Source organism: Myotis brandtii, unplaced genomic scaffold (assembly GCF_000412655.1).
Source record: "Myotis brandtii unplaced genomic scaffold, ASM41265v1 scaffold125, whole genome shotgun sequence".
NCBI classification, from domain to species: domain Eukaryota; kingdom Metazoa; phylum Chordata; class Mammalia; order Chiroptera; family Vespertilionidae; genus Myotis; species Myotis brandtii.
Window position 1 is genome coordinate 9571508 of NW_005354385.1, and position 8500 is coordinate 9580007.

Consider the following 8500-nt stretch of genomic DNA (forward strand, 5'->3'; position numbering starts at 1 on the left):
CAGCTCACGCTGTTTACCTAGCAGGCCAACAACTGGAGAGGAGCAATTTCTTCCTTTGGGGCTGGGAGTGCGATTGGTGGTTAGGGAAGTTGCAGAGGAATTCAAAGGTGTTCAGTGACTTACATTACTATCACATCAACCAGTCAGGTGGGTCCAAGATGTAAATATCAAACAGAGAAAAAGCCACCTTGAGCAAGTCACCCGCCCTGACTCTATCATCATTTATATATAGTTAAACTACAAAGAGAGTAGCGGTGTCATTTTCTTTCTTTCCGTTTAGGCCCCATGAAAAAGAAGAGCATGTTGCGAAATCATTTTCATCTCCAAGAGTTGTCTGGAACGCCCACGTGCCACCAATTTGTAGAGGTGTGGCGTGAACACGTCCTTCCCCGGGGATGAGGGCTTATTTCGGGGGGGTGTACAGATAAAGTCACAAGGTTTTCGGGTTCTCACAGAAAGTCCCGCACCGCTCTGCTTCGGAAACGGGTCTCCTGAGGCACCAGGGAGACACTGGCATCCCGGATGCTGGGTCCCTGGAGTCTCCACGAGCCTTAAGGAGGCACCCGGACTTCCCACCCTCCCGCGTGGACCGCGGGTTTCGTGGCGGGGCCAGGTGCCCGATTGCCCTTTACCCAAACCCCAGGCGCCCGGCAAGAGTGCACAGAGGCGGGTAGGTCCTCGCTGCGTCCCACGCTGCTGGCTGCGCAGGGTCCAGATGCATCACGGAAAACTGCTAAACGCGGGAGCAGGAAGGGTAGAAATGTGCTACAGAAGCACTCACCAGAATGAACACTTGAGAAATTAGTGCAGAAATTTGACTAGTAAGAAAGAGAATGAATGAAAGTCTATTCCAGAAGGCAGATTGCGGGCTGGGGGATGTAGCTCAGTGGTAGAGCGCGCGCTTCGCATGTGTGAGGTCCCGGGTTCAATCCCCGGCATCTCCAAGCAGCCGTTGTCTTTTTTCTTTTCTTTCCCCCTCCAATTCATATCCTACAAGGACACAATACATAACTTTTGCTCACATGGACGTCCCCACATAAAAATCTCAAAGGGAGGCAGAATACCAGTGCAGCTTAGTAAAACAGCTGTTTCGGTTCTCAAAGTAAAAGTGAAACACGAAATTTGCCGTGATTCACTTCTTTATTTGCATAAGGTAAACATTTTGTATCATTACTGAACGTGTTTTGAACACCTAAAGACATGCAAGCGAAAATGAAAGTAAAAGTACGCGTTGCATTGGCCGGGAATCGAACCCGGGCCTCCCGCGTGGCAGGCGAGAATTCTACCACTGAACCACCAATGCTTACAGGTTCTAATGAGTTCCACATTCACCTAAAACAGATATTTCCAAATGAGTAAAGCTTCTTCTGTAATTATATAGTATTTATATATTCAGTGTTAGAGAAAGCAATGTAATGCTTAATTAAATAATTATCAAAAATATTGAGAACACATTAACATTTACAAAAAAAATCTCATTAATTTGTGTTGAACTTTATGAGGAGATACTTCTGAAGCTATTCTTGGTGAAGGAGACAAATTAAAATGTTGTTATGTATATACAGAATTACACAACTACCTATCTCTATTTTCAGATATTTAGATAATTTAAAATAACTCGCCCTCCCCACCCCTCCCCTTTGTCATGGGATTTGGAGTAGGGACAAGGAAACAGTGAAGGGGAACTGGGATCCTGAACCAAATTATAAGGATAAATTGTGATGTGAACAGGGAACTTTGAAGCATTGGTGATTCTAGCCAAGTATCCTAATTCTTTAAACTGCCCTTTCTTTCATTATAAATGACTTTTCAACATTAACGTATGAATCTGATCTTTTATCCTTAGTTTCCATGAAAAGTAAAAATTGAAAACCGTACAATGAGGATAGACGGACGAGGAGGAGAAGGTAAAGTGAAAAAATGCATTTATGGAAATGAATCTAAATATAAGATAGAAAGCTCTGGATTTAGGCATCACTGTCTCTTTATCTCTGGGAAGAAAATTTCCAACAATTTTCAAGATTACTGAAGACCAAGGAGGATTTGGGGGGAAAGTATTAGAAATTAATAGTAACCATATAGCAGTGTCTATGTGTTAGGCTATGTAAGTATATTACGCATGGACGTTAATCCATCGAGGTAAGTATTATAATTACTTCAACTTAATAAATGATGAAACTGAGACTCATGGAAAGACTGGAACACATGTAGTATCATATTTAACATCTAGGTGCTTAGCCACCACCCTGTTCGGCCTACCACAGACTAAATCACTGAGTACTTGCACCAGAAATACTGTATTTAACTCAGGATATTATATATGAAGAAGAGTAGAGTTAGAAAAAGATCATAAAAGGCTACTGAAATAATGTAAGAATTTCTGTTAAAAGTTATTTTTAAGGACTTTTTAGCATATGGACACAGAAAAATATTGAAGACAAATACATTACAGGATTATAAAACATAGGAGATATGAAGCGATTAGGAAAGCAGAAAATCTAGACTATAATTCTAAATAACCTGTTAAAAAACAAGGTCAAATCATTTTACCTCTCTGAGCCTCAGTTCTTTAAAATGAGAGAACTGGAGGAGAACTGTGGTTTTTGAATTGCATTCTGACGGACTCTAGCTTTCCAGAAGGGCCTCAGGGCCTTTGGCTGGCAAGGCCTCCACCAGCTCATGTTGATACTCTCCCATTTATCTGCATTTGTTTGATGGGTTACACGTCTGAAGTAAAAAAATAAATAAATAAAATTGAAAAGCCCTGAACTAAATGACCTAAGTTCCTTTGAACTCCAGAATATTATGAGGGGAAATAAAATAACAATCTAAAAAAAAATGAGAGAAAACCCTCCATGTGAGAAACACTACCAAAAACTTAAAACAGCCCTGACGGGTTTGGCTCAGTGGATAGAGTGTCGGCCTGTGGACTGAAAAGCACCAGGTTCGATTCCAGTCAAGGGCATGTACCTTGGTTGCGGGGCACATCCCCAGTACGGGGTGTGCAGCTGATCGATGTTTCTCTCTCATTGATGTTTCTAACTCTCTATCCCTCTCCCTTCCTCTCTGTAAAAAATCAATAAAATATATATATTTAAAAAAAATAAAATATTAAAAAAAAATTAAAACAGGTGGAAGGAATCAAATAAGATGTATGATGTAATGGCAAACATTATTAGTTGCCTACCAAAGGTCATTTTACTTTCTTTCTTACTAAAAGTTGGGACCAATCTACCTAACCCCAGGAGCAATTGTTTCTGATAGTTCCTGCCAATGAGAGGGACGTGTAGTCAGCTACTGGTAGTAGGAGCTTCTGAGAAGGGATGGGAAATCTCTTCTGCCTTATTTTCCTGCTAGAAACGCTGCCATATGAGCTATGCTTGGAGCTCCCCAGACATCTTGTGACTTGTAGACTGACTGGGGATGACCCAACAGAAAGATGGAGAGAGACGCTGCGATTGTATTGATTTCATACACACAGCTTATTTCTGTCCCAGGTTACTATCCTGGGATGTTCTCTTTTCAGACTTTTGATTAAGTAAGATAATGAAAGCCCTTTATTGTCCAAGCCCCATGGAGTTGGGCATTTTGTTACATGTAGCCAAAATCATTCAGGGTGTGTGTGTGTGTGTGTGTGTGTGTGTGTGTGTGTCTGTCCATCAGTTCACACACTTTCTTATACAAGTCTTACACAAATCTATTCTGTAGAGAATAAATACCTTGAGATTTGGGTAAGGCTAACTTTCCTCCAAATCTGTTTTTCTCTGTCACAATGGTAGAAATGTGAAGCAGATCTAGCTAAATATTTCCCTCCCCACTGTATTTAGAAATGGATATGTGACCATACCAGGGACAATCAAATCTTTACCAAAAGTTTCTTGCCAGAGCTATAAGCAAAGACTATCTTTCACCTGAGTGAACAAACAGGTTTAATTTGTAGCTGAGATGGCAAACATCTCGAATATGACATTGAGCCCCTAGAAGCAGCCGTGCCTGACTGGAACAAATTCTAGATTTTGTTTTATGTGAATCAGTAGGTTGTCTTTAGACAATATTGGTAAGTTGTCTTTATTTTTTAGTTAGTTTAAGTAGCATTTATATTACTTGTATCTGAACAACATAAATTGAGAAACTATTTTACCACAAACAGTAAATTTAGAGAATTCATTACCCCAGAATGTGATAACGGCTGAAAATATGAAAGTATAAGAAAATCTTAGAGAAATTCATCAATGGTAGAATTACAAAGGGACAATAAAACCCATGAGAAAAGTTTGTTGAAATAATGTTAATTCTGTAGCAAGGGAAGCCAGTGAACATTTTCTCAACAGAAGGATCGGAGCATTTGAAGAGGTGACACGGCCATCAGCGTGTTAGAGAAGTGAAAGTTTAAAATAGAGAAATTCACCCAGGAGGTAGTTCAATGGCAGTGGAGAGGCAATGAGGTCCTGAACCAGGGTGAGAACTCTAGCATGAGGTTCATGGCAAGGCAGAATGAGGAAGAAAAATGAATGTAGGAATCTAGCCTAAGCGACTGGGAGAACAGTGGTTTAATGTCAGGAAGTCAGGAGGAGAAAGGACTAGAAGGAACAGGGTGGAGTAAAGTGTTTACTCTTGGAAATACTACACAAGTAGGTGGAGATGCCTACTGGGCAGTTGACATCAAGATCTGTAGACATAAGGCTGCAGAGGTGGAGTTGGGAGTCAACTGCACAGAAGTGAAAGGTAAGAATGCAGAGGCGGAGGAAATCACAGAAAGAGAAGAGAGCTGAGGACAGAGCCTTGGGAAGATCTGTTTTAGGGAGTAGAAGGAGTGCAGGAGCCAGAGGTAGAGAAACAGAAGAGTGGGGCGTCATGGCTTCTTCAGGCCAGCACAGCCTGCTCCCCTTTTCTAAATCTCAGAAACACATTATGACAGATACATGTATTATTATATTTCACAGATACACTCTATATTAATTCTGTTTCGCATCTTAGATGCTATGGCAGACAGTGGTTTTGTCATCTGTATGGTCAAGCAGGGAAGGCCACAAGATGGCCAACAGTGCCTCTGGGTGGCACACACTAACACTTTCCCTAGTCTCCTGTGACCCCATGCTCTGTGGAGCGACCCCACTGAGGTGGGTAGAAAGGAAGAAAGCAGGGAGTTCCATGACATGTCACACAATTGTCTCATTTAGGAAACCTGGTCGTTGTGACAGCCCAATGGGCAGGCAGGGGATTGTAAGTTGCGTCATATCAGTCAAGGCACCTCGTCCCTGATTGCTGCTGGCTCACTGGGCAAACGTGGCCAGATTTATATCATCTGAAGAAAGCAAACCACTAAGAAACAGAAATAGTTCATATAATACACAGCCACCAAAGCAATGACTTTTTTTTTTTTTTTAACTTGTGAGCGATTGTATTGATTTAATACACACAGCTTATTTCTATCCCAGGTTACAAACTAGCCCTGGGGAAATGGTGGAGCCAGTCATTTGGATTGCCCTTTACTGGCTGGGAATTAAATCATTACTTATTCCGTTTTAGAATCACAAGTAGTACCCCAAGGCCTACTTTCCTAAGGATCAGACCAAGGCCTGGAAATGAAGAATCCAGGTGTAATGCTCGGATGCATGTAGATGTTGAGAAGGCAGCATTTTCCCTGGAAAGCTGTCACTGCAAACTCATCCTGTTCCCGATCTGCTCATTCCTAGCTCTCCAGCATGTCTCAACGAGACGACAAGGCTGGTTTCCCCTATTAAAACGGCACCGAAGTTCACTGGTCCTCCACATGCCCATCCCTCCTACCTGGTGCAGAGCTTTACCAGCTCACTCCCAAGGCTACCTGGGAAACCTCGGATTTATGTCCTTTGCCATCCTGCATGCTGCTACCAATTGAATATTCTTCCTCCCTCTCCTACTCCTTCCCACTTCTCCTTTTCTCTCTCTGTTTCTTATTTCCTTAATTTTTGAAAATTCAATCATTCCTTTATTGCTGGCTTAAGAATTGATTTAATTTTAAACCCATACAGAGTCCTCAGGGTGGAGGAAATGTGGGTGTGAATTTCTTTTCTCCTTTTCTTGACACCCATCACTGGGCACAGCATGTATTTAAACACTTGAGCTGTGCCCCTTGGCTACCCACCATCTAACTACAGAAATGGGCATCCCCTCCTTCCCAAGGGCTCTCTCCTCTTCCTTACAAGTCATGTGGTCTTTCAATATTTGCTTGTTTTTACAAATAACCCATGCATATGGTGCAAAATTCAAAAGGTATAAGAAAATGTGTTAAAATTTTGATGGTTACGAGATAGGAGGGGAGTTGGGAGATGGATGAAAAAGGGGAAAGGATTAAGAAGTACAAATTGGTAGTTATAAAATAGTCATGGGGATGTAAATTACAACAGAGTTAACATAGTAAATAATACTGTAATAACTATGTAGAGTGTCAGGTGGGTACTAGAATTATTGGGGGAATAACTTCATAAATTATATAAATGTCTAATCACTATTTTGTACACCTGAAAGTAATATAATATTGTATGTCAATTGTAATTGAAAAATTAAAAAAAATTTTTTTTAAGACTATGCAGTAAAAGGTGTGTCTTGTTCCCATCCACCCTGTTCCTGGGTTCCCTTTCTTAGAGGCAGGGGTTGTCATCAGTTTCTTGTATTTCCCTCCACAGATACCCTACGTAGATGCAAATATTGCATTTACTTTTTTAAAAATCCTCACCCAAGGTATCCATTGAATTTTAGAGAGCGTGAAAGAGAGAGGGAAAGACAGAGAGAAACATCAGTGTGAGAGAAACACACTGATTGGTTGCCTCCTGCATGAGTCCGGACCAGGCCCGGGACTGGGGAGTAGCCTGCAAGCAAGGTACGTGCCCTTGACTGAAATCGAACCCGGGACCCTTCAGTCTGCAGGCTGACGCTCTAGTTAATGAGCCAAACCAGATGGCAATTATTTGGTTTCCAATTCAAACTATTTTGTTCTCCTTGATCAGCATTATCATTTATACATGACCAGAGCATTTTTCTTCTTATCATCAAAGTATAAAGGAAGTGAGGCTGTAATTTGATGGAAATTGGTAAACATGGAGTTACAATATGGGAAATTATTGTAAACTCAAATGCTTAATGGCATCAGTTTATAAAATACTTAATGTTTCCATCTTCACAATGGGTATATATATCCCTGTCATAGAAATTGAATAAGGGCCACAGACCAGCCCCTTCGCAGCCTTGGATGAGCTGCACATCCCTAAAGTGTACCTCTCTATTTTAAGCCAAGGATCCCTAACCCTTCCCAGAAACACACTGACATATTAATAGCATTGATAAAATTACAGTTGGTTCTAGCACTTGTGCTCCTTGCTTAGGAGATCATCTTTGCTGCCTCTAACACGTTAAAATCTGTTGGATGGCCAGACTATTTTTTCTAGGTAACATTGGGAATGTGCCATGTATGGTGAAGCAACAAGCAAAGCCTCCTTGACCAGAGGTGAATTCTCTTCCAAACATCTTTTATTTGCAACTACAGAGTCCTCATGAAACATTATAGCATAGTAGGTCATAGAACGGGCTCATTTCCCTGTGTTCAAACCTGCCCACCCAGGGCCCACTCTGCTGGTGCCGACAAACCAGAGCATTTCCTCTTCCAAATCTTGGCTTTTTAGGGGTGTGAATTCTGTGGTTTCCTCTTCCCTATGGCCCTGGACTTGCTCTTGGAAATGACTGTCAACTTTCTTGCTTCTTGGTACTCCCTCTTCTGGGCATTTATCTCCTTTAACCCAAAGCTCTGTAGGCTCAATTCAGCTCACTTGTGAGGATCCCCATTGGTTGCCACTGGGCAATGCTTTTTACAGCTGTCTGCCCCCTCAGCATTTTGCACAAATTTAGTTTTCTGTCTATGCTAACATAATGGACAAATCCATCTTTTGAGTTGTTAGTAAATGCCTTAAGCTTTTTCCTTCCAGGATTGAGTTATCCTGGCAATGAAGTTGTGCAAGGAAGACATCTCAATAGAAAGTTACAGATTTAGCTTTGATTGAACACTAAGAACCATTAACACATGTGTTTTATTTTTTATTTACACTCCTTTATTGCAAGGGGCTGTACTGCAAAGTCATATACTGTTTGTCTATTTTGCTCCTTAGCACTCATGACCATCTTATCTTCAGTTTATGCTTAAAAGGTTAATACTGCTATTAGTTACTTAGAGACCTCTTCACTCTTCCTCTTTCCTCTATAATACTTATACAATATTTACCCAGAAAAGATATTGTGCTGGTGAAAGGAATATTCCATTTGGTCAATTAACCGAATGTCTAACACAGGCTAATTATTTCCAATTTAATGTGATTTTACTCACTTCTAAGATGGAATCTATGTAGTAGAAGAAAAACAACAGTGTTGGTGAAAATAAGGAAAACTACATATAGTATTTTTAAATATATTTTTATTGATTTCAAAGAGGAAGCGGGGGGAGAGAGAGAGAGAACGAGAGAGAGAAACA

General features: G+C 40.9%; 2 non-coding genes across 2 annotated transcripts; one reads left to right on the forward strand and one right to left on the reverse strand.

Moving 5' to 3' along the window:
• Window positions 1-872: 872 nt before the first annotated feature.
• TRNAA-CGC lies at window positions 873-944 on the forward strand. The gene has a single exon. It is a non-coding gene; the product is annotated as a tRNA-Ala (tRNA).
• A 288-nt stretch (window positions 945-1232) lies between these two features.
• TRNAG-GCC lies at window positions 1233-1303 on the reverse strand. Its single transcript has one exon. It is a non-coding gene; the product is annotated as a tRNA-Gly (tRNA).
• Between the last annotated feature and the right edge of the window lie 7197 nt (window positions 1304-8500).